At 37.9% G+C, this 24,557-nt stretch overlaps 1 protein-coding gene across 1 annotated transcript in view; it reads right to left on the bottom strand.

Annotated features, from left to right (window-relative positions):
• Window positions 1–24,557, bottom strand: part of CCDC148 (coiled-coil domain containing 148) — a 317,318-nt gene that overhangs the window by 182,422 nt on the left and 110,339 nt on the right. The window lies entirely within an intron of this gene.

The following is a 24,557-nucleotide window of genomic DNA, read 5'->3' as shown; positions in this document are numbered from 1 at the left end:
AATGACAATGATTACATAAAATGAAGTCTGGGAAAAAATATATTAGCCAAATAAAATGTCTGCTCTATAAAAGGCTCTAAATTCTAACACAGTGGGTTCTCTCATTATTTCATGTTGCCATGAGATCCAGGCTTAATCTGAACAAGTTTGACAAGGAGACATCATATTTTTAAGATATTCTATCTTTCCTATAACAATAGTTTAAAAAGCATGACAATGAATGAAATAAACAAACATTGGGAAACATTATTAAGCGTATAGATTAAAAAGGAATTTTGCTAATTCAACAAAATTTCTATTTCTAGACTGGAGGAAAATACAAATGTAGACAAATAAACAATTACATAAAGGAAACTAAGGCCTGAGGAAGGGACATATTATGGTTTGATATTAAAAGTAAGTTTAAAATTATCTTTTACTTTATCCCCTCAACTTCCTGCATTGTGGCGCTAAGACTAAATGTTGGTGGTAAAAAGATACCCAATGGCATTAGATTTCAAAGTGATAAAGAAATCATTTTTCATAGGATCCCTACAAGTCACCTTCCCAATAACAAGGCCACTATGCTCCAAAATACCTTTTTTAATTCAGAATTTTCCTAGGCTTTGTGTTCTACAGGAAGTATTAGCAAAGCCCTATGCAGAGTGAAAAGGCTACAGGATCAGCTTGAACTGTAGACTGAATTAATGTCTGTTTATTATTTAGTTTATTTGCATATCATTATTCTTATTTAATACTTTGGAATAATCAAATACAGATGCAATCAGAGTGAATATTATTAGCAACAAATATTTCTTTGATCTAAGATGAAGACTTACTATTGTTTATTTCTACCATGTCAATGGTCTTCTACTTTAAAGTTAACTGCAATTTAAAGCATTTTTATAATATGTCCTCTATGCCCTTGTAAACTATTTGGAGATTTAAAACAATAAAAGCTCTTTAAATCATTGATATTAATTGACATTTTACCATCCTCATTCAAGTTACTCAGTTTCTTAAGGTATTTTGTTATTCTGATAAGTAGTAAGAAAGAAACAAAATTATTTTTCAAAGAAGATACCTTCTCTAACAGCTCTGTAATAGGAAGAAAAAGTGGGTTGGAAATATTCCATTAGAAAGAAACAAAGTCTGCTGTTCTTCTGTATGACATAACAATCTATAGCAGATAAAGAATTCAAGATTTCATTCATTAAACAAATTGAGTAGTGGGTTCTCTCTGAATCGGTTATGCATGTATAGACAACAATAAGGCATCCACAAATAAAGAATCTCAAATAGGAGTATTAAGCCTGGTAAAAAGCTTGCCTGGGTGTTTTTGGCATTTAAAACACCCTTGAGCTTCCATGATAGCTCAGTTGGTAAATAATCTGACTGCAGTGCAGGAGACCTCGGTTCGATTCCTGGGTAGGGAAGATCTGCTGGAGAAGGGATAGGCTACCCACTCCAATATTCTTGGGCTTCCCTTGTGGCTCAGCTGGTAAAGAATCCGCCTGCAATGCAGGAGACCTGGGTTTGATCCCTGGGTTGGGAAGATCCCCTGGAGAAGGGAAATGCTACCTACTCCAGTCTTCTGGCCTAGAGAATTCCATGGACTATATAGTCCATGGGGTCACAAAGAGTTGGACATGACTGGGCTGACTTTTACTTTCAAGTCTTCATGGACAGTATCTCAGGTCCTCTCTCAAGGAACTCATTTCGTTCATGATCCACATAAATGCATTTTAACAGCAGACGTAGCCACAGAAAGGGATTCCCAGGTGGCACAATGGTAGAGAATCCACTTGCCAATGTAGGAGACACAAGAGATGTAGCTTTGATCCATGGGTTATGAAGCTCCCCTGGAGTAGCAAATGTCAACCCACTACAGAACTCTTGCCTGGAAAATTCCACAGACAGAGGAGCCTGGCAGGCTACAGTCCATGGGGTTGCAAAGAGTTGGACACAACTGAGTACACACACACGTAGCCACAGAAATTCTCTATTTCTATTTGGCAAGCAACAGAAAAGGGAATAGATCCACAGTCCATTCCTCACTTATGCTTTTAAATTGTTTTTGTAATCAAAAGGACTTGAATACGGTTTGAATTTCCATCTATATTTGATTACAAATGTGGATGTGCAGGGGTGTATGTGCTGGGGAGGAGGAAGAGACAGAACCTAGGTCCAGTAAGTTCTGTTTTTGTTTTGTTTTTTTATTTACTTATTTGTGCCAGGTCTTAGTTGTGGCACACGGGATCTCCAGTCTTTGTTGCAGCATGTTGGAACTTTAATTGTGTGTGTGGTATCTAGTTCCTTGACCAGAGACAGAACCTGGGCCCCCTGCATTGGGAACCTGGAGTCTTAGCCACTGGAGCACCAGGGAAGTCCCAGTTCTCTTTTAAATTGTTATTTATCTACATAAAGACTGCTGATGAAGCTAGGCGCAGTCACCTTGATGAACTAGAATTCCCATCATAAAGACGCTGATAATTCACAGATGTAAATTTCTCCTCTGGAGAATTGTCCTGGGCCAAATGGGAATAATCTCACCCAGGAGGCTACTCTCCCACCCACCTTTGAGAGCCAACCCCAAGCAATGATTGGCTGACATGGGGCACAGAAGACCAGTCCACTTGCTTCAAGATGAGACCAACTCTGTGATGCCATCTGTGCTCTGGAGTTTCACTATAAGAGCAAACAGTAACCTGTTTCAACTGAGATATTCCGCACAGACATCTTCCCCTCCTTCATCCTGCTTCCCTTACCATCCTTTTCCTGAGAGCTTTGCCCAACAAACCACTCGTTCTTACAATCCCTGTCTCAGAACTGCTTCTACAGAACCTGACCTAAGATAATGTACGAGTAATCTTACCCATAATTGTCAAAAATAATTTAAATCCTTTGGTAAATGGAGAAGTACTTCTAAGCTAATTGCTTTGATGATTTCTCATACTGAATTGTGGTGTAAGATTGTGGCTGTCCTCAAAGAGAAAGTGCAAATAGCAAACATTTACAAAAATGATTTTTAAATAAAAGCACGCATTAAGCAGTGTACATCTCTATAAAAAAAATATAGCAGCAGAAGAATTTGTGGCACTCAGTGCATTATTATACACTGCATAAATGTATTAATTAGGTGCCATTTTAGCAACATTAAAATCACATAAACATATGAAATGATAACATTAAAACGAGATATTTCAAACCAAGTATGCTATGAACAATGATCACATCCATTTGCTATTGATTTTAGAAACCTCACATCTCAACAGCTTTTTCCAATTACCACAGTTACACAAATTGTAAGTCATTATTTTGGTACATGTAAGATAAAAATGAAAAACATGCTTATAAGAAATGATATATTTCAGTTCAGTTCAGTCACTCAGTCGTGTCTGACTCTTTGCGACCCCATGAACCACAGCACACCAGGCCTCCCTGTCCATCACCAACTCCCAGAGTCCACCCAAACCCATGTCCATTGCGTCGGTGATGCCATCCAACCATCTCATCCTCTGTCGTCCCCTTCTCCTCCTGCCCTCAATCTTTCCCAGCATCAGGATCTTTTCAAATGAGTCAGCTCTTCGCATCAGGTGGCCAAAGTATTGGAGTTTCAGCTTCAGCATTGGTCCTTCCAGTGAACACCAAGAACTGATCTCCTTTAGGATGGATTGGTTGGATCTCCTTGCAGTCCAAGGGACTCTCAAGAGTCTTCTCCAACACCACAGTTCAAAAGCATCAATTCTTCGGCACTCAGCTTTCTTTATGGTCCAACTCTCACATCCGTACATGACCACTGGAAAAACCACAGCCTTGACTAGATGGACCTTTGTTAACAAAGTAATGTCTCTGCTTTTTAATATGCTGTCTAGATTGGTCATAACTTTCCTTCCGAGGAGTAAGCATCTTTTAATTTTATGGCTGCAATCACCATTTGCAGTGATTTTGGAGCCCAGAAAAATAAAGTCAGCCACTATTTCCACTGTTTCCCCATCTATTTGCAATCTATCTATAGTCCCCATGAAGTGATGAGACCAGATGCCATGATCTTAGTCTTCTGAATGTTGACCTTTAAGCCAACTTTTTCACTCTCCACTTTCACTTTCATCAAGAGGCTCTTTAGTTCTTCTTCACTTTCTGCCATAATGGTGGTGTCATCTGCATATCTGAGATTATTGATATTTCTCCTGGCAATCTTCATTCCAGCTGTGCTTCTTCCATCCCAGCGTTTCTCATGATGTACTCTGCATAGAAGTTAAATAAGCAGGGTGACAATATACAGCCTTGACGTACTCCTTTTCCTATTTGGAACCAGTCTGTTGTTCCATGTCCAGTCCTAACTGTTGCTGCCTGACCTGCATACAGGTTTCTCAAGAGGCAGGTCAGGTGGTCTGGTATTCCCATCTCTTTCAGAATTTTCCAGTTTATTGTGAGCCACACAGTCAAAGGCTTTGGCATAGTCAATAAAGCAGAAATAGATGTTTTTCTGGAACTCTCTTGCTTTTTCGATGATCCAGTGGAAATGATATATAAATACTCACAATATTATTATTTTAGAGTATTTATAGCAGTTTCCAGAGCTGCTGGCTTAAATTTCGAAGCAAATATTCACATCAGCGATACTAATGACACCGTCATACATATCCATTAGGATGCTGTCTGTGAAGGAGAAAACTCCCACCACCATATATATACTGAGTCTTCTTCATAATAAAAATTTAACAGGTATGTTCAAACATGATAACTTCTTCATAACAATTAACTAGGTATTTCCTACTTAGCATTTAAAATAAAATCAAATTTAATGTATCTGAATTTCTAAATTCAAATTTTCACATTTATCTTTTCTAGTCAAACCTTCATCTTTTCATTGTAGAAAAAAATCTGTATAAAATAGTTTAATTATATGAAATAACTAAGGTTAGCTTTTACCTTCCAAAGTTCTTGTTTACTTTACCTGTTTTACAGGTGATCATGATGACAGAACTAGCTAAATTACACAGATACTGAAAAATATTCCAATCACTTTTTTACCTTTGAATTTGAAAAATGACTATAATTTAAAGAAAAATTTAAAGAAGATTTTAAAATTATCCTAAAATTTAGTACTTTTGAAAATACCTTTAGACAAAAGGTCTTTGGTAAATTTCTGCAATTTCTTTCTTTCTTGTTTTTTTGTCCATCTAAATTTTCTAATTTAAAATGTTTCAGGAAATTTTACCCTGCATGAATGTGAGATATTTACTACTCAGTCCTTACCTTGCATCCCCTGCTTCCCAATATTGCTGCTACTGCTGCTGCTGCTAAGTCGCTTCAGTCGTGTCCGACTCTGTGCGACCCCATAGATGGCAGCCCACCAGCCCCCGCCGTCCCTGGGATTCTCCAGGCAAGAACACTGGAGTGGGTTGCCATTTCCTTCTCCAATGCGTGACAGTGAAAAGTGAAAGTGAAGTTGCTCAGTTGAGTCTGGTTAGGATTTTTTATAATGACTCAAACAGGTAGAATTAGGGGGACAGTTGGCTTTGGTCTGGTTGAATGCTCACAGCCCTGTTGTCCTCTGCTCTGAATTACCTGTTTTCTCATGTTTACATAAAAAATCCTAACCAGACTCACAATTATTAACTACCAGTTTTCTTCATAGTCATGTTTCAATCACTTCCCAGGGTTGTGGTTCCATCATGTCTAAAGACATTTAGAAGTGTGGGGACAGCCAAGATGGCAAGCAAGGACGTAAGACAACAGGAGAAACAAGTCTCTGAAACTAAAGACTGTGTCTTCAAACTGCCTGAAAGCTGTCTTAAATTTTCTCAGGGTAAAGGAGGCTTTCCAGAAAACTGGTAATTAGTGCCTCCTGAAGCTAACTGGTGCAGTTACCAGCATCTGATGACTGCCTTGATTGCCAAGTGATCATAGTGAGTCTAGCCTAAAGAAAAACTTATCTCTTCAAGTGTAACGTTGTCAGGAGAGTGAGCCACTGGTGGAAGAATGTGGATAAAAGATGGCTCAGACACAATCTGCTTGTTTGGCTGCATTGAGTCTGACTCTCTAGCAAATACAACTTGACAACACTTTCCAAAGTTGTCTTTCCAAGTCAAAACCATTCAAATACTAAAACTAATCAGCCTAGCTCCTCAAACTGTCTCCCCAGCTACTCACCACTCCATCCCAGGCCTATTGTCCAAATACCAACCTATCTTTGATTTTCTGCCTGGTTTACAAAGGGCTCTCTGACCTCAGACTCATTGCTGACCAACAGAATCTGCTCCTTGGATTTTGTTTGGGTGTGTACATTGTCTTCCAGGAGATCTATTGCCACCTAGCAGTCCTCTCCCTCCAGGCTCCCCAAGCTCTGCTCAGTTTACCTTCTCAGACAGTCAGAATAAAGTAGGCTCTTGGGAATATGATCAAAATCCACTGAATTGAAAAATCAACAAGCAAAAAAGTGACCTCTAAGGTAAAGCCAGAACTTGCACCAGCATCCAAACCACTTTCTTCTGAGGGGTGATAGGAAAGAAATAGGACAGGGTTCCAAAAGTGATGGCTCCAGAATTTCTTACAGGAGGGTTTGGGAATGGAAATCTGGTCAAGAGGCTAAGAGATTTATTTGGAAGCTGCAAGTGCTATTTTCATAACAAGCACTCTGCTTTTACTTACATACTTTTTGAAAGTAGTTTGCATCAAAAACTGAATTTTTTAACCTAGAATGTGTATATTTTTTGGAGGTGGAGTAGCTGGAATAGTGGCAATACATCTAAATCATCTTTGTCCTTACATCCATTCACCACTAGTTTTAAGAGGAAGTAGGATTCCCAGTGGAAATTTGGAAATAATATGATCAAGACAAAGCAGCTTGTTAAAAGTAAAACATAATGGCTCAACCATCCCATATGCAAAGTTTTAAAGAATTATAGTCATCACAAGACCAGTAAGAAAAAGAAAATTGTAGCAGACATTGCCTCTACCTTTGCTTCTGCTCACCAGAATCCTGATTTTATTCAAGATTTATCTTCTTCCATAATCCCTACCCACCCACCCACTTCAGGAAAAGTGAGCCCCATTCCAGACTCGGGAGTGAATCTTGATTGATCTTAAGCCATTCACAATCAACCATTCTCAGGCTCTCTTTTCTTGACAGTGCTTGATATAATCATGGACAAATGTCCCAATTCTGGCCACTGAAATGGGAGGAGAAGTCTTCTGGGGCAAAGGTTTCCTGGCTCTTCAGACAAGACACAAGGAAGAGGTCGCTTTCTGCTTGAGTGTGGCGGTGTGGAACTTTATAGTTATCTGACAGAAGGTCATCGATCTGTCCCGCCAGAGGGCAAGGCAAAACAATGCAGAAAACTAGGCCTCACTGTGCTTAGACTTCTCTACCTCTGGGCTTCAAGTGAAATAAGAAATAGCCTTATTGTTTATGTTACTTTCACTTGGGTTAATATTCTCTGTTTTTAGTCAATGATATCCTACTTGATAGTTCACGGAATGGAAGAAAAATGACCTTTTTAAATGTAACATCCTAATATTGCTTTGGAATTAAGGATACAGTGATTCAAGAGATGCAGAACAAGTGCGCCCAGTGACCAGCACCAACAGGGACACTGCTTAGCTGACTGAGAATAGACCAGTTCAGTTCAGTTCGGTTTAGTCGCTCAGTCATGTACGCCTCTTTGTGACCCCATGAACTGCAGCACACCAGGCCTCCCTGTCCATCACCAACTCCCAGAGTCCACCCAAACCCATGTCCATTGAGTCGGTGATGCCATCCAACCATCTCATCTTCTGTTGTCCCCTTCTCCTCCTGCCCTCAATCTTTCCCAGCATCAGGGTCTTTTCCAATGAGTCAGCTCTTTGCATCAGGTGGCCAAAGTATTGGAGTTTCAGCTTCAAAATCAGTCCTACCAATGAACACCCAGGACTGATCTCCTTTAGGAAGGACTGGTTGGATCTCCTTGCAGTCCAAGGGACTCTCAAGTGTCTTCTCCAACACCACAGTTCAAAAGCATCAATTCTTCGGCACTCAGCTTTCTTCACAGTCCAACTCTCACATCCATACATGACCACTGGAAAAACCATAGCCTTGATTAGACAGACCTTTGTTGACAAAGTAATGTCTCTGCCTTTTAATATGCTGTCTAGGTTGGTCATAACTTTCTTTCCAAGGAGTAAGCATCTTTTAATTTCATGGCTGCAATCACCATCTGCAGTGATTTTGGAGCCCAGAAAAATAAAGTCATCCACTGTTTCCCCATCTATTTGCCATGAAGTGATGGGGTCGCACAGAGTCGGACATGACTAAAGTGACTTAGCAGCAGCAGCCGCAGCAGATGAGACCGGATGCCATGATCTTAGTTTTCCAAATGTTGAGCTTTAAGCCAACTTTTTCACTCTCCTCTTTCACTTTCATCAAGAGGCTCTTTAGTTCTTCTTCACTTTCTGCCATAAGGGTGGTGTCATCTGCATATCTGACCAGTGTTCAACACCAAAGGCCATTTTTAAGACAAAAAAAAACAAAACAAGCTCAAACTCAAGTGAACAGAATCAGTAAAGATCACCCACAAACGTATTATTTGTTTTAATTTTTTAAAAAAAGTCTTATTGAGCCAAAATCTGCTTTCATGTTACCGTTTTATTCTTCACTTTTGAGAGACAATGATATTTTTAGATGCAATAAAGTTGAAGTGAATAAAATTACTTTATATTGATATTATTACTCAATTTTCCAGGTTCAAAAGCAAGAATAATAGAATTGGACTATTTCTTTGGGATGGGATGAGGAAAATTTTAATTAATGATTATAGGCCTTCTGAAATTTTATTTGTCACATAAAACTTTTATAATATCACCTCAAACCAACTACCAGTAGTCATTAAGAATTATAAGACTGGAATAGAAGAATGATGGTTCTTTTTCTCAATTTATTATTTTTTAGACATTAGCAATGCTCATAGTTTCTTACATTACTGGTTCTCCATAGTCTCAGTTCTAATGATATGGTTTCCTCAAAGGATTATATTTATCTACAGGCGGACTTCAAGGTATAAGGAGTAGGAAAAACTTGTTATTAACAGTTGGTTTGATATATTAAATAGACATTATAATTCCTCTCATCTCAAAATTTGGCAACCCTGTCCATTGAAATTTTAATCCTGTCTTTGCCTATAACTGCACAGGTTTTATTATTTTAATAACAAATTCTATCTGTATCATCCAGGTTAAAAAATAACATAGACCAATTGTCTTGGACACAAATCTGTCAAGCTGATATGTTTCCATTTTCTTCAATCTGATTTACTCAAGATTAATTTGATTTCATATAGTGAAGAACAAAAACCTCTCATAAATGACTCTCACTCCATCCTTGTAAAACCCTGATTTTTCAGTTTTCTGAAGTATCAAAAATGTAGCCTCATGCACCATTATACTGTGTAGCTTCTATTTGAAGCAATTATATCAAGAAGGCAGTTGTGGGCTACAGTGATACTAACAATAAAGACTTCTGAACTAGAAATTTATTACCACTAGTCTTGTACTTTCCAAAGAGACATTTAAATGAACATAACATATACATCAATACACAGACTAAGTTATTAATTAAGCAAAAGCAAAAATCTAAGACTAGTTTTGGGGATGTCCTTGAGAAATTGGACCTATTTTTCCCCTTGATAAAATGCATTCCACTGAAGTCAAGAGAATTTAAACTTCATTTTATTCCCACAGCAAACCCAGAATAGTTTGAGCAATCACCAAGTGTGACTCTTAGTTTAAGAACACAAAGTAAATATTTTCAACAATGTATTTATTTTAGGAGAAAGCTATGAAATACATATGACAAAAAATAAAAATCTCAGTTTGCAATTATTACCTGTCCAGGAGAAACATAAATTCCCAGGTAAGGCTGGACCATCCATGTTGGAATACGCCAAGAGAAAATGGGAGTTGCAGTGACCGTGGATATTGCTTGAGGGGGTCACGTAACCAGTGTGACTAAGTGAATACGTTAGTGTTCAAATAATAATACTCTTGTTTCTGAGCACCTCTCTCCTCATTAACCACCCTAAAAATACAGCCAGAAATGTAGAACCTGAGACTGGACATGCCCAGGCACTGAAACTTTCCAAAAGTTCTGAGACTACATTCTCAGAGAAAAATGCCACCTGCTAATTAAAGCTCTGGTTTTTCCAGGTGGCTCCATGGGTAAAGAATTCACCTGCCAATGCAGGAGATGCAAGTTTAATACCTGGGTCAGAAGATCCCCTGGAGAAGAAAATGACAACCCATTCTGGTATTCTCAGATAATCTTATGAACAGAGGAGTCTGGTGGGCAATAATCCATGAGGTCACAAAAAAGTCAGACATGACTCGGTGACTAAACAACAATTAAGGCTCCAGCATTTGAACTTCTTGTAACATCAGCAAGTAAGAGAATTACAGTTGTTTATTATGCTCCTTTCTCTTTCTTCTATCTTGTATTCATCAAAATATAGTCACATGTTTAAGTATATGTTCATTCAAATTTTTTTAGTGCTTCCCTGGTGGCTCAACAACCTCAGATATGCAGATGATACCACCCTATGTCAGAAAGCAAAGAGGAACTAAAGAGCCTCTTGATGAAGGTGAAAGAGGAGAGTGAAAAAGCTGGCTTAAAACTCAGCATTCAAAAAACTAAGATCATGGTATCTGGTCCCAGCACTTCATGGCACATAGAAGAGGAAAAAGTGGAAACAGGGATAGATGCTACTAACTAGCTATTTTGAAAATCATTAATAGTTAGGGTAAATTGAAAAATTTTAGTTGAAAAAATATAAAACTAGTGGGTCTTCACAATGTACACCCAGAGGGCCAAAATTGTTAAAATCATTGTGGGTTTTTAAATAGCACTCAAGGTTCAGATCTCATGAAAGAATGATAATTATGAATCAATATTTTAAAATGTAATATATTTATCAAACAATAAAGTAGAAATTACTTGGTATCACTGTATAGTTTTTGCCACATATTGGCTTCAAATCTGACATAGCTAAGTGGAGCATCAAACAATTTTGTCTCATCTATATGATTAATTCACCAAATGTTAGGAAATTAAAGCCACAATCTCATCTAAGTCTAAAACAAGTAATTAAACTTGTCATGTTACTAATGAAATACAGTCCAAACAGAATTTAAATAGCTTCACAAACATACTGAATAAATAAATAGGTTCAACTGAAGCCAATTCTTATAAAAAAAATTGTTTTAGTAAAACATTTAAGCCATATTGTCCAAGATAGTAACCACTAGCCACCTGTGGCTATTCAGCACTTGAAATGTGGCCAGTCCCAACTCAGGTATGCTGTGGTGTGAAGCACAAACCAGATATCAAAAGATTTTGTGTAAAAAAAGAATGAATATGCCTCATTAATAATTTTAAATTATTGATTAAATGTTAAAAATATACTATTTTGCACTGTTAAAATATTATATTAAAATAAATTTTATCTTTTAAAATGTTTCATTATGACTAGTTAAAAATTTTAAATTATGTATGTGGCTCACATCACACTTGTATGACACAGCACTGTTCTGGTCATCAACATAATTTACCAATACCCTGGTACATATACATGCTTGAAGTGGTGTGGTGTAGGGGAGAAGCTTTCTATTCAGATGCATCAGAAGAAACTCATTCCTGTTCAGCTATCTACGTTTTAGAAACTTAGGGGAAAGTGCTCATCTATAGCTACAACTGTAAAATAAATCAGTAAAATAGAGCTTTTTAAATGAGGTGTATTGAAGATTAAAATTACAGGTATTTGTCATGTCATGTAATAGGTACTCAATAAATATCAATGGTCCCCTCTTCCCTCTTTAACTTAGATTTTTAAAAGTCTCTATTTTTGCTTTATAAAATAGAAATAGTATGTATGCCAAAATTATTTATAATATTACTACCTGGGGATAGCTATTATTATAATTTATGCAGGTAGATAATCTCAGTCTTTTTTTTTTTTTCGTGTGGCTAAGAGGGAAAGGGAAAAAAGAGAATCCGTGTTATGTAAACTATTTTGTGGCCTGATTTTTTAATTGCATAGCTACTTATTGCAACTACCTGTGTCATTAAAAATTATTTAATATAATTATTAATGACAGTGTGGCATTCCATTGTGTGCAAGCTAAATCCCCTATGTGTTGGCTATTTAGTCATTTTGAAGATTTCGCTATCACTAAAGAAAGAAAAATAATATTGAACACTCTCAAAGCCAACTATTTATTTCACTTTTATGATTATTTCCCTTAGGATTATTTCTAAAGAGATAAAGATAATTTACACATATAAAGATATGTGATGACATATTCCCAGACTGCCTCGCAAAAGAGTTTATATACTAGTCATGTATAAAAATACTCATTTCCCCCATACTTTTAATCTTGGATAAATTCCTTTTGTGTTTTACCATTTTACAGGTAAAAATATGAGTATTTTTAAGTTTTTCCATGAGTAGAGGGGTTTTCATAAATTCCTCTGTCATTTGTATGATGCAGAATTCCATGGACTGCTACCACAATATCAATTCATCTCCCAGAATCTGACCATATACTCTACATTGAACCACTTGTGTGGTTCTAAATCCTCTTAGGGGTTATTCTCATTAGTATCAAACGTACTGATATCTGTCCCATTTTAAGCAAAACAAAACAACAACATAAAAGTCTGGTCCTACTTTGTTGCTCTCCTTTGAAAAAGAACTTCTCAAAAGTATTATCAATGCTCTTTGCCTTCGATTATTTCCTCCCATTCACTTGAATGCAACCCAGTCAGGCATTTGTTACCACTTCTTCAATGAAAACAGTTACCAACGACCTCCATATGGAGTCGGCAGTCAACCACCAGTCCTATTTTATTTGACTTAGTGTATCCCCCCTCCTTAGCTTACAGTGCTGCCCACTCCCTCTTACCTTGCCTTCTGGAACAGCACACTTTTCAGGTTTCCTTTGTTTTTAACAGACCTAGTATCTCCTTTCTTGGTTACTCCTCTTCATGCTGACACTGTAATGCCAGCAGACCCAAGGAGTCAGTCTTTATCTTCTCCTTTGTCCCTTCACTCACTGTTTTGGTGATCACATCCAATTTCATGCTGGTGACTCACAAACACGTACCTCCAGCTCTGATCTCTGTCCAGAACTCCAGACTCATAAAACTGACTGCCTTCCTTCCCAAAGGCTGTACTTGGACCCTGATGGCATCAAACTCAAAGTTCCAAACCTGAATGCCTGATTTTCCCCTCTGCTTTGCTTACAATCTTCCCCAACGCAGTTAATGGTAACTTCTTCCTTCCAGTTCCTCAACCACAAAATTTTGGACTATGCTTTTATTGCTCTCTTTTTCTCACATGCCTTATTAAATAGTAGGTGCTACTGGCGTGACCTTTTAAATGTGTCCAAAAGTTGATGATTTCATACTACCTCCACTTCCTAATGCAGGCCATCATTATCTCTCACCTGGGCTTTTAAAATAACTTTCTAAAGGTTCAGTCTTCTCTTGCCCCTCCTTTCCTCCATCATAAACACAACAACTGCCAGAGTGATACTGCTAAAACATAACTTAGGTCTTGTTACTCTGCACATTTCCTCATACTTCTGCTTCCAATAGCTTCCCATAGTACTCAGAGTAGAACTGGAAGTTTTAGAAATGGCTATTGGGCTCTAAATGTCCCACCCTCACTCTTACCACTTAGATTATACTTTCTACCCCTCTCCCATCTATCACTCTGTTCCTGCCACACAAGCCTCCTGCCAGAAACATACCCACCTTAGTAAACATGGCTAGAACACTCATACTCCATATTTCTGCATGACCAGCCCTCTTGCCCCCTTCATGACTTCCCTTCAATGTCACTTTTTCAACTGGGCCTATTGCCAAAAATCTATTCAAAATTACAATCTGCCTCCTCCCCCACGACTCCAGCAACTTCTCTTTTACTCTAATGTCTATTTTTTTCAGAGGACTTTTCACCTTCTAATGCACTGCTGTGAATAATTTAACTAGGTATCATGTTTAACTGTGTGTCTCCAACTTGCTTCATGAGTACAGGGGGTTTTGTCTATTTTATGCCAGTAATTTCTCAACAAATATTTGTTGAAAATATGAAATATAAATAACTTCTTCATCTCTTTTGTCCCTTTTCACTTCTGGCTGTTCATTCAATCAATTAATTAGCAAACTGTCTTCATATGTTTTAATAATTTTAATTTTTTGTGCCTGAGATTTGCCAATATTTCCTATTTATCCTTTAATTTTTACCCTTATTACTTTTTCCTTAAAAAATTCCTTGTCTTTAGAATAGATATTATATTCACAGGTTTCAAAATTCAAAAGGTTCAATAAAATGGGGGGAGTACAATAAAAATTTTCTTTCACACTCAGATGCCCAGTCTTCTAGCTCCTGTCCCCAAGGGAACAAAAGGTATCAATTTTTTTGTATTTTTCAGACATATAAGCAAATATATATCTGAATATACATATATGTAATGAGAGAGAGAGAGTACACATTTACTTTTTCTTAGTTTACAAAATGTGTACTGTACACTGTTACAAGGTTTGCTTAACCTTATATCACACCCTAATCATCTTGACCCTGGAGAGTGTTTCACATCAGTGAATGCTAAGTATTTACTTTTTTTTTTTTGGCTGTGCCATGCAGCTTGCAGGATGTTAGTTCCCAGACCAGGGGAGCTAAGGGTCTCCAGAAGTGAAAGCACAGAGCCCTAATCACTAGATGACCAGGGAATTCCCTACATTATTTTTTAATCCAGAAAATAATACACTGTACAGAAACTTACAAAATTAGCCCCTATTGGTATTAAGATTATTTCCTTAATCTTTAGCTACTACAATGAATAACCAAAAATAAATCACTATATATTCAAGTATCCCCTGGAGTAAGAAATGGCAACCCTCTCCATATTCTTGCCTGAAAAAATTTCATGGACAGAGGAGCCTGGTGGGCCACTGTCCAAGGGGTCAAAAAAGGGGTCAGAAATAAATCACTGTATATTCAAGTAAACAGTTGACCCTTTAACAATATGGAAGGAGGGTGGGATCTTCCCAACCCAGGGACTGAATAAGAGTCTCCTGAGTCTCCTGCATGGGAAAGCTGATTCTTTTCCACTGTGCAGTCTTTGTTAAGAAGAACAGAATGCTCTGGGGTTACTCAAAATGTGCTTTTCCCCTTCCCCTACCAGAGGCTTGAGGGGAGTTTTCACAAATATTCACTGTGGATATCTAGTGGAACTCCTTGAGGTAAAACTCAAAAAAGTGTGGGGAGCCCCCATGACTAAGGTCCCTAGAATTTTTAATTCTGAGTTGTCCACACTCAGCATCTAGCAATTCATCAACTATAGTGCAGGTTTTTCTACCCCAACACTGGTTCCTATGAAAGTTTCTGCTAATGGGTTTCTTCTCAGATAATTTGTGATTCTCTGTATCACCTGTGTCTCCAGTTTTGGGTGCAGTGATTTCCCCTTGGCCTTATTCCTCTGACATACAGAAGAAGAGTTGATTTTTCAGTTTGCTCAACTTGCTACTCCTCATCAGAGCAGAGTAGCAAATGATAAGCCCCTTACTTGCTGGACAGAAAATTAGAAGTCCATATTGATTCTTTAAGGATTTTATACTTGCCTCAGGAAACATCTTGTTAGATTTTATTAAGTATTTATGTCATTGTATATATTTAAACTTTTTCTTCATGATTTCACTGCAGGTAACATGTTTTAAAAGGACTTCTCTACTCCAAGATTACTTAATATTTGTTTTTATTTTTATCTAATTCTTTTATGATTTTTTCTTATTCATATTTTAATGCATCTGGAGTTCACTGAGTCACGTGGAATAAGAGATCCAACATCATTTTCTAATTCCCTGTTATTTAGTATTATCATATAAATAATCCAATCTTTCCCTCACAGTATAAAAATTTTACCTTTACATCAAATTAAATTATTATAGATACTCTCTGTATTTCTATTTTGTTCCACTGAGCTCTTACAGACATATAAAATCTTCTAATTTGCTTTAATATTAAATATATATTTATATTTGGTATGCAAGTTTTACCACTCTCCTAGCCACAATGAAGTCAATTTCACTGTTGTCCTTTATTGTGCCCATCTTTGCATGAAATGTTTCCTTGGTATCTCTAACTTTCTACCTCAGGACAACCACAATGGTGTGGTCACTCACCTAGAGCCAGACATCCTGAAGTGTGAAGTCAAGTGGACCCCAGGAAGCATTACTACAATCAAAGCTAGTGGAAGTGATGGAATTCCAGCTGAGCTATTTCAAATCCTAACATATGATGCTGTTAAAGTGCTGCATTTAATATGCTAGCAAATTTGGAAAAGTCATCAGTGGCCACAGGACTGGAAAAGGTCAGTTTTCATTCCAGTCTCAAAAAAGGGTAATGTCAAAGACTGTTCAAACTACCACAAATTGTACTCATTTCACAGCTAGCAAGGTAATGCTCAAAATCCTTCAAGCTAGCCTCCAGCAGTATGTGAACTGAGAACTTCCAGAAGCATAAGCTGCATTTAGAAAAGGCAGAGAAACCAGAGATCAAATTGCTAACATATGCTATATCCTACAGAAATTTTTCTTAGAGAAAAAGCAAAGGAGTTCCAGAAAAACATCTATTTCTACTTCATTGACTACACTAAAGCCTTTGACTGTGTGAATCACAACAAACTGTGAAAAATTCTTAAAGAGATGGAAATACCAGACCACCTTACCTGCCTCCTGAGAAACCTGTATGCAGGTCAAGAAGCAACAGTTAGAACCAAACATAGAACAGAGGACTAGTTCAAAATTGGGAAAGGAGTATGTCAAGGATGTATATTGTCATCCTGTTTATTTAACTTCTATGCAGAGTACATCATGTGAAATGCTGGGCTGGATGAATCACAAGCTGGAATCAAGATTTCTGGGAGAAATATCAACAACCTCAGATAAACAGATGATACTATCCTAATGTCATAAAGCAAAGAGGAACAAAAGGGCCCCTTGAGGGTGAAAGAGGAGGTGAAAAGGCTGGCTTAAAATTCAGCATTCAAAAAACTGAGATCATTGCATCTAGTCCCATCACTTCATGGCAAATAAATGGGGAAATAATGGAAGCAGTGACAGACTTTAGTTTCTTGGGCTTCAAAATCACTGCAGATGGTGACTACAGCCATGAAATTAAAAGACATTTGCTCCTTGGAAGAAAAGCTATGACCAACCTAGACAGCATATTACAAAGCAGAGACATTACTTTGCCAACAAAGGTCCGTCTAGTCAAAGCTATGGTTTTTCCAGTAGTCATGTATGGATGTGAGAGTTGGACCAAAAAGAAAGCTGAGAACCAAAAAATTGATGCTTTTGAACTGTGGTATTGGAGAAGACTATCAGCGTCTCTTGGACAGCAAGGAGACCAACTTGCTAAAGGAAATCAACTCTGAATATTCATTGGAAGGACTGATGCTACAGCTGAAGCTCTAATAAGTTGGCTACCTGATGGGAAAAGCCAACTAATTGGAAAAGATCCTGATGCTGGGAAAGATTGAGGGCAGGAGGAGAAGGGGGTGACAGAGGATGAGATGGATGGATGGCATCATCAACACAATGGGCGTGAGTTTGAGCAAACTCCAGGAGATGGTGAAGGATAGGGAAGCCTGGCATGCTGCAGTCCATGGGGTTGCAAAGAGTTGTACATGACTGAGCGTCTGAACAACCACCCCCAGTTATTCTTCATTCTGAAACTTTGGGCAATTTCACAACCTTAATCTTCCTAATATATTCTGGAATAATGTTCAAGAATTCTTCAATTCCAATTGTATTAAATTAACAGATTAATTTCATGAGTCATGGGTAATGGCACCCCACTCCAGTACTCTTTGCCTGGAAAATCCCATGGATGGAGGAGCCCGGTAGGCTGCAGTCCATGGGGTTGCTGAGGGTCAGATACAACTGAGCGACTTCACTTGCACTTTTCACTTTCATGCATTGGAGAAGGAAATGGCACCCCACTCCAGTGTTCTTGCCTGGAGAATCCCAGGGATGGGGGAGCCTGATGGGCTGCCGTCTATGGGGTCGCACAGAGTCGGACACAACTGAAGCGACTTAGCAGTAGCAGCAGCAAAGTATTTTGAAATCAGATCAACTATTGAATAAAATTAGGAATTTTATAGTCAAACTGATTTAAGACATTAATTGGACTAATTGCTTTTGGAAATGCAGCAATGAGGTTGGTTTCCCATGCTATTCAAACAAGGTACCAACCCAGTTTCCCATGTTATCTGTACCCTCTCCTCTGCTTGTTTGCTGCTTTCCTTCACTCACAACATGGCTGCCAGCAGCAACCACAGTTGTGTACTTTCCTGGTAGAACCACAGTGAAAAGAATGCACTACTTCTCACCTGTATCTAACAAAAGTTCTGAGCTTTGTTCTGATTTGAACACCTTTTGCTGTGGCCTGAGGAGATGAAGCTACTGACTGGTACATGCTCCCAGCTAGGGTGTACCATTGGATCTGGGGATGGAATCATTCCAATCCAAACTGGCAAGCTGCTACTAAATAGGAGCAGTTAAATGTTGGGATTAACCATGATGGCAATGAAAATTTCTTATAATTTAAAAATGTCCCCCAGACCTTTCAGCCTTCTTAGTCCTAGCAGTAGGCATCTATTTAAAATATACACACACTCACTTGTGCAGGTGTACACATACATGTGCACAAGCTATGCGAATTCTTACAAGGCCTAAAAACTAGAACCAAAAGGTGAAATGGTCTTATCAAAATCATGGCAGACATTGGCAAATGAGAGTTAAACATATAATTCATTGTGCTAGATAGAACAGTATATTTACATGACTGACTCACCAATAGCCAGAGATTTCTGATGCGCGCCACCTCTGTAGTTATTCAGAATAGCCTATTTATTCTCTTTCTCCTCAATAAGACTACTTCTGAAATCTCATTCAATTTTATTGGTGTTTCATCATTCACTGCCAGCATATTTGTCATAGTCTCTGCAGTTGGCATTTGTCTATAATTTGGTCAGGGTAAATGTGCATATGTCCATTCCCCTCAATATTCCAAGCCTTCTCAAAGGGAAGGACACATTCTAGTCTAGTCTACCTGTTGAACCCCTTACCAAGGAGCTTAGCAGCGACCACTGTATATTAAGGATTACTGAACAAATATTCATCAAGTAGAACATATCATTAGCTATATGAAATTTATTCTGGATAATTATATGTGACAAACAGACTATTAAACTAGAATTTATGAACCCATATTCTTCCAAAGTACTTTTCTACTGCTCTCATAACAGGACTTGCCACTCTCACCTCATTGTTTTCACCTTTCATTCATCTCAATTGCGCAATCATTTATTTAGAAGCTGCTATGTGCCAGGATATGCTTGGTGCTAAGGATACAAATATTGCTAATTACTTTATCTTCTAGGGTTTACAGCCTCAGCATTGAATATACCTTCTGGGAAGGTTCTCACCAGCACCCTTCTGTCTTATTTTAACCCTATGCATTCCTCAGATTCCATAGTGAATCTTACTTCTTCCGTCAAGTCTTTCTGAGCTATTTTTCCTTCAGTGCTGCTTCTTTGTGCAGAAATCTTAGCATATTCATCTCATTCTCTAATCTCAGTAATGGCAATGGAGCTGTGAATCTCAGTCTTTACTGAGTGGTGCAGGGTTACCCAAAAGAAGAGCACAAATTGAGTTTAGATTCAAACAGAGGTAAGAAAGTGTGCTGTAAAAAATAGATCCTAGTGGAAGGGAGCTGATACAGGCTGCTAAGGCAAAGCTTCCACGTTTAGGAGCCATTAACCTAGAAATACCACAGGCTCAGCCAGCTTTCCTGAGGGACAAGATGCCATCTGGGAGGAAAGGTCATGGGGCAGCCAACCCGCTTTAAAACGACAGTCAGGTTTACCTCCCTTCATGGCACCATCAGTCTAATTACTAAAAACACCAACAGCAAACACAAAAAACCCCCTCATCCTTGCTGGATGAGTTCTAAAATCTCTTTAACAAGGTTGGGGTTGGGAAGGGAGAGAGGATGTTTATTTTACAATTAGAGACAAACTAAGTACATGGTTAATATTTCACTGTGATTGAGTTTCAATTAAAGTATAATTAATCAATAAATAAACTATTAATTATATATTATTAATATTTTCTCAGCTTTATTACAAGATGGGAAGAAAGGAAGACAGAGAGGCAGGGGGCTTTTAGGAGACCAAAAACATGTCTGCCTATGAGGAACATGTGACCATTGCCACAGAGAAGTAAGAAAGCAGCTTAGGTCTTGAGAGACACAGACTTCACCTAGGACTGCCTTTCCGAGAGCTGAGACACACAGAAGCTGTCACAGAGGAGTCTGGATCAAGAAGCTAAGAAAGCAAAGAGCTCTGGTTGGTAGGATTTAAGATTGCCTTTGTTATTAATTTCTTAACACTAGTAATTTTACATAGAAGAGCTTCATTCACAAGCAATTCATTAAGAAATAAAATAAATACTAATATTTGCTGGGTGTTCATTGGAAGGACTGATGCTAAAGCTGAAAGTCCAGTACTTTGGCCACCTCATGTGAAAAGCTGACTAATTGGAAAAGACCCTGATGATGGGAGGGAGTGAGGGCAGGAGGAAAAGGGGACAACAGAGGATGAGATGGCTGGATGACATCACCGACTCGATGGACATGAGTTTGAGTGAACTCTGGGAGTTGGTGATGGACAGGGAGGCCTGGCGTGCTGCGATTCATGCGGTTGCAAAGAGTTGGACACGACTGAGTGACTGAACTGAACTGAATATTTGCACATTCATCATCTTTCATTTCAAGGGAAGTGTCTTTTGCTTCTAATTTACTATAAATATGTCCCTTCAATAGTGTTTCTTTCTTTTTAAATGTACATTCTTTGGGGAAATTTTTGAATTCAATATAATAGAGTAAAAAGCATATTTTCCTACAAAATGTTTCCCAGAAACTTTATATACCTAACACTATACGAAGTAGGTTATTGATTTGACCCAGGGTGGCATTTCTCAGTTTGTTCATTAAATGAATTTTAATATAGAATTTACACTAGAGAAGATGGCCTTGCCAGCAAGAATTTTAAGTCACTTAGCATTATAGTTGTCATTCAGAAGAGGATTGTCATTCTCATCATACAATCAAAAGTCATTTTCTTATTGCCATTTACAGCAAAACGGATGGACTTAGAGATTATCTTACTAAGTGAAGTCAGAGAAAGACAAGTATTACATGTTATCATTTATGTGTGGAATCTAAAAAATAATACATGAATCTATGCACAAAAAAGAAACAGACTCACAAACATAGAAAACAAACATATGCTTACCAAAGCAGAAATGAGTGGAGAGATAAATTTGGAATATGGGATTAACAAACTACTACACATAAAATAGATAAGCAACAGGATTTACTCTATAGCACAAGGAACTATATTCAATATCTTATAATAACATATAATGGAAAATAATCTAAAAAAAAATATATATATATATAGCTGAGTCACTTTGCTATACATCTGAAACTAACACAAAATTGTAAATTAACTAAACTTGAATTTTAACAGTGCATTTTCTAAAAAAGTTTATAAAACATGTTTTGTGTTCAATATAGGGCAAAATCATGGTAGATTACAGATAACATAATTACATGGGTATATTTTCCACTGTAATCAACTTTTAGTACTGATTTTAAAATTTCCACTGAAGAGGAGCTTCATATCTTGAAATGAAAATTCAGTTATAAAAAATTCACGTTTTAAAAAAATTCATGTTTAAAAACTATTTCTGAGGAGGAGCCAAGATGGCGGAGGAGTAGGAGGGGGAGAACACTTTCTCCTCCACAAATTCATCAAAAGAGCATTTAAACGTTGAGTAAATTCCACAAAACAACTTCTGAATGCCGGCAGAGGACATCAGGCACCCAGAAATGCAACCCAAGTCTTCGAAAGGAGGTAGGAAAAAATATTAAAGACAAAAAAAGGGACAAAAGAGGGAGGGACGGAGTTCCGTCCCGGGAAAGGAGTCTTAAAAAGAGAGAAGTTTCCAAACACCAGGAAAACTTCTCACTGCCGAATCTGTGCCAAGCTTTGGAAGCACAGAGGGCAACATAACAGGGAGAAAAAATAAATAAACAATTAAAACTTGCAGATTGCGAGCCCTACGGTAACTCCCCCAGCGGAGAAGCAGCACACAAGCCTGCACACGCCATTATTAGCAAGCGGGGGCTGGGCGGGGAGGTGCGGCGCGGGCTGCATCGCTTAGAGTAAGAATCTGGTCTGAATATCCTGAGCGTTATCTGAGCGAAATAATTTGGGCTAGCAAACTAGACTGTGGGATATCTACCACGTGAAAAGCCAGCCCTAACCTAAGACACCTCCAGGCCCGCGCACGGAACAAAGGACTGAACAGAGATAGCCGGCTGCAGACCTTCCCCCTCCGGTGACAGGCAGCCAGAGCCGGAAGGGGGCAATCGCAGCCCCAGAGAGACATTATCTACAAAACTGTAAGCAGGCTTCTTTGCTAACTAAAACTTCTTGGGGGTCAGGATGGTCAACATCTGCCTGAGAAGGTGTGCCGGTTTTACACCCAGATAACCGAGTGGCGGGGAGGCGATAAGTCACAGCACTGGCGCTCGCCAAACACCTCATCATCTGAGCTGCTCTCTCAAGCGCACATGGAACCTTCTCCAGCATAGATCACATCCTGGGCCATAAATCTAGCCTTGGTAAATTCAAAAAAATTGAAATCATTCCAAGCATCTTTTCTGACCATAATGCAGTAAGATTAGATCTCAATTACAGGAGAAAAACTATTAAAAATTCCAACATATGGAGGCTGAACAACACGCTGCTGAATAACCAACAATCACAGAAGAAATCAAAAAAGAAATCAAAATTTGCATAGAAACAAATGAAAATGAAAACACAACAACCCAAAACCTGTGGGACACGGTAAAAGCAGTCCTAAGGGGAAAGTTCATAGCAATACAGGCACACCTCAAGAAACAAGAAAAAAGTCAAATAAATAACCTAACTCTACACCTAAAGCAACTAGAAAAGGAAGAAATGAAGAACCCCAGGGTTAGTAGAAGGAAAGAAATCTTAAAAATTAGAGCAGAAATAAATGCAAAAGAAACAAAAGAGACCATAGCAAAAATCAACAAAACCAAAAGCTGGTTCTTTGAAAGGATAAATAAAATTGACAAACCATTAGCCAGACTCATCCAGAAACAAAGGGAGAAAAATCAAATCAATAAAATTAGAAATGAAAACGGAGAGATCACAACAGACAACACAGCAATACAAAGGATCATAAGAGACTACTATCAACAATTATATGCCAATAAAATGGACAACGTGGAAGAAATGGACAAATTCTTAGAAAAGTACAACTTTCCAAAACTCGATCAGGAAGAAATAGAAAATCTTAACAGACCCATCACAAGCACGGAAATTGAAACTGTAATCAAAAATCTTCCAGCAAACAAAAGCCCAGGTCCTGACGGCTTCACAGCTGAATTCTACCAAAAATTTAGAGAAGAGCTAACACCTATCCTGCTCAAACTCTTCCAGAAAATTGCAGAGGAAGGTAAACTTCCAAACTCATTCTATGAGGCCACCATCACCCTAATACCAAAACCTGACAAAGATCCCACAAAAAAAGAAAACTACAGGCCAATATCACTGATGAACATAGATGCAAAAATCCTTAACAAAATTCTAGCAATCAGAATCCAACAACACATTAAAAAGATCATACACCAGGACCAAGTGGGCTTTATCCCAGGGATGCAAGGATTCTTCAATATCTGCAAATCAATCAATGTAATACACCACATTAACAAATTGAAAAATAAAAACCATATGATTATCTCAATAGATGCAGAGAAAGCCTTTGACAAAATTCAACATCCATTTATGATAAAAACTCTCCAGAAAGCAAAAATAGAAGGAACATACCTCAACAAAATAAAAGCTATATATGACAAACCCACAGCAAACATTATCCTCAATGGTGAAAAATTGAAAGCATTTCCTCTAAAGTCAGGAACAAGACAAGGGTGCCCACTTTCACCATTACTATTCAACATAGTTTTGGAAGTTTGGCCACAGGAATCAGAGCAGAAAAAGAAATAAAAGGAATCCAGATTGGAAAAGAAGAAGTAAAACTCTCACTGTTTGCAGATGACATGATCCTCTACATAGAAAACCCTAAAGACTCCACCAGAAAATTACTAGAACTAATCAATGACTATAGTAAAGTTGCAGGATATAAAATCAACACACAGAAATCCCTTGCATTCCTATACACTAATAATGAGAAAACAGAAAGAGAAATTAAGGAAACAATTCCATTCACCATTGCAATGGAAAGAATAAAATACTTAGGAATATATCTACCTAAAGAAACTAAAGACCTATATATAGAAAACTATAAAACACTGGTGAAAGAAATCAAAGAGGACACTAATAGATGGAGAAATATACCATGTTCATGGATTGGAAGAATC

The sequence above is a fragment of the Bubalus kerabau genome, chromosome 3 (genome assembly GCF_029407905.1).
Source record: "Bubalus kerabau isolate K-KA32 ecotype Philippines breed swamp buffalo chromosome 3, PCC_UOA_SB_1v2, whole genome shotgun sequence".
In the NCBI taxonomy this organism is placed as follows: Eukaryota; Metazoa; Chordata; class Mammalia; order Artiodactyla; family Bovidae; genus Bubalus; species Bubalus kerabau.
The sequence above is the reverse complement of the archived record's forward strand: the minus strand, read 5'-3'. Positions and strand labels throughout refer to the sequence as shown.